Genomic DNA, 3,207 nt, shown 5'->3' with positions numbered 1-3,207 from the left:
AGACCAATGGTCTGAATAAACGTGATCTTGATTTACTGACTGACAGTGCAGTAACCAGACAAGCAGAATATGTCATATGAAATACCACAAAATAACCTGCAGAGCTGTTCAAAGCTATTACTGAAAACCATAAAAGTGAACATCGGTCTCTCACACTTCATCATCAAACACACTGCTATGCGCTGCATTGCAAGCATCCCAAAACACTATAACCATGCTTCATTGGCAGCCGTGGCCGGTAGTGGGAGTACCAGCCGGGCAGTGATGTGGGGAGGGGGAGGGGCTGGGTGGGGGTAGTAATGTATGGATTTCGGACCTTAACAGGTAAGTAAACATATAAATAAATAAAACACATTTCCTTGTGTGCACTGCATCCCCAAATGCGATGCAGTGCGCGCAACAAAATTTGTTTTATTTATTTAAATGTTTACTTACCTGTTAAGGTCCGTAATCCATACATTACTACCCCCCACCCTGCCCCTCCGCCTCCCCACGTCACCGCCCGGCAGGTACTCCCACTACCAGCAGTGGCTGTTCATTGGTCATCACGCACGACATGGAAATACTTCCCACATAGGATCAAAATCAACCTTCTTCCAACCACACATCCTACATAGTATAGCATGCTACTCATGTAGGCAAGCGCTTCAGTGCCCCACATAGGGCTAGTAAACATTATATAAATTCTACAATAAAATATAATTCATCTTTGGAGATGTCTGGAAGGCGTGCTTCCTCACATGACAAATGGGTCCTTGATATTTCAACCCCTTAAGTGATCTTTTCCCATTCTGCCTTGGTCTATGGATGGATATTTGTATGTCATGTATCCTGCCACAAATGGCTAAAATATGATACTGCTCCCTTGCAGAAAAAGTCTTACTTTCTGATATAACACTCTCTATAGTGGATTTTGTCACAAATCTATGTTTAACTTTATTCATTTCCTCTTTTTTGAAGGCATTCATTTCAAGGTGGCCATCGCCTTTTCTATATTCTCAGTTCAGCCTATCCCAAATGATTTCAAACTTCAAGTGCAGATCTGACCTCTACCACCATCTCATGCTGCCCTCCTCATCTGCTCCTGCCCCGCCACAGTTCTCAACAACTCTTAGGCGCCCAAGCCTTCAACAGCAACCCTGAGCATACCTATACTGGTCATCTTAGTTGAGAGACAACATCAATATTCTTGTTATAAAAAAGTCTTCTAACCTTGATAACCCCATTACAATCAAATGCAGTCGATTGTCTCACCCATGACCAGGTTTAGCACCATAGCCTAGGTTGCCATCTCTACAACTGTAGAGCTATACTGACACCATACTGAGATAGCTTTATCCCCTCAAGATCTTAACCTACTGTTTCTCACTATGGAATGGTTCAATCAAACTTCCTAGATGTTAATCGTTCCAATTATACTTCTACTATCAGGATTCAGAGCTGCACATAGCACATAGACAGCATTGGTAGAAGTCACTGACACCATCTGCTTATCCCTTGATGCTGGCTCTTGCGCAATGCTCGTACTATTAGATCTTTGAGCAGCCTTTGACGCAGTTTCTTATGCAGGACTGCTAAGCAGATTGCATGGAATCGGTGTTTGGGCAGGGCCCTTCGGTGTCGTGCTCATTTCTTAGACAGCCGTACACAAACTTTCATGCTGGGCTTGCCTAAATCCTGCACTGTTTCCATCAACAAAGGGGGCCTCAGGGCTCATTCTTGATCTCGACATTGTTCAGCATCTATGTAGACCCCCTGGCCAAGATTGTTAAATCCTGTGGCTTTGTAACATACGCAGACGATACCCAGCTGATCATCTCATTGAGACAGGATTTTCTCGGTTCAACTGTATGAGAGGATTGCAGTTTGGATGATGAAGAATTGTCTCCAACTGAACAGCGGAAAAAGAGAAAGTTTGCTGTTTGGTAAAGCTCAGCAGCTCTGGTACTCTGACTTCTGTCTCTCTGGACTGGGAGTAGCCCTCTCTCCCAGGCATGCAGCGAAAAATATGGGGGTTAAATTAGACCAAGAGTTGTCCATGAAAAGTCATACCACCGCAATCTGCTTGGCTTGCTTTGCTACCGTGCGACTACTAAGGAAAGTCTTTCCTTGGCTACCATTGTCTGCAAGAAAAATGCTGGTCCAGGCCCTAGTCATAAGTCGCCTTGACTACAGCAATGCTTTGTTTATGGTAGCCAATGACATTCTACTGTGCTCCCCCTCTGTGCCTATTCTCAGAGCCCTTCACTGGCTTCCGTACAGATATGCTGCATTACCCACAAGTCCTTGATGGGCAGAACTCCAAGGTACCTAAAGGACAGATTGCATTGCTATTGTCCACCTAAAAGTTTAAGATCTAGCGATAAAGTGCTCCTGACTGTCTCACTTATCTACGCATCCAGATATGGTGGCAGATCTTTTTTTTTTACTGCCCCCATGGCTCGGAATTGAAAGAGAAGGCTAAGCTCTTTCAGTGCTTTCTACACTGAGAGAATCAACTTCCGCTCCATCTCCGCCGCTGCTCTGATTTTGCCCAGTTAAAAAAACATTTGAAGACCTGGCTGTTCTAGGCTCTGGATGTGTTTCTGTGTTGCTTCAGGATGAGTTGCAGCACTTTATCAAGTGGAAATAACATAACAATACTAGTCCATCAGTCATCTTGGGTAGAAGTGATAGTGGATCTGCCCTCATTTACAAAAACACCATTAATTGAAGATGCATGTTCCCAAGTTTTCAATACTTGATGCTTGAAATTAAGTCTATTACTTTATACACTGCAAGAATAAGGCCTTGATTATGGTAGGGTTGATGTTTTCTGATCCCTGTGCAAGCACCTTTTTGCACAGGGTTGGAATTCCAAAATAGGTGGTATTTACCACACCCAGTAATTACCAGGTGTGTTTAATACTTCACCCTTTATTCATTTTTGACAGGTCAAACCTGCCAGAATTGAACAGGGGAAAACAACATAGTATTTTCCGAAATATGCAGGTTTTGGTCTGGTAAGCACCAAAATCTGTATGATATTCCTCAAAAACTCTCAATAGGTGCTCTTTATCATACCCAATAAAGTTTGATCCCTGGAGTATTGGATTTTATTGGGTGTGATAAATAGTACCTTCCATTTAATATATTTAGAACCAGACCCCAATAAATAATTTACTCAACAGGGCATGACCTTACAATTAACACAGTCTTCCAACAACA

The sequence above is a fragment of the Lissotriton helveticus genome, chromosome 8, assembly GCF_964261635.1.
Source record: "Lissotriton helveticus chromosome 8, aLisHel1.1, whole genome shotgun sequence".
NCBI classification, from domain to species: Eukaryota; Metazoa; Chordata; class Amphibia; order Caudata; family Salamandridae; genus Lissotriton; species Lissotriton helveticus.
Note: the sequence above shows the minus strand (reverse complement) of the source record.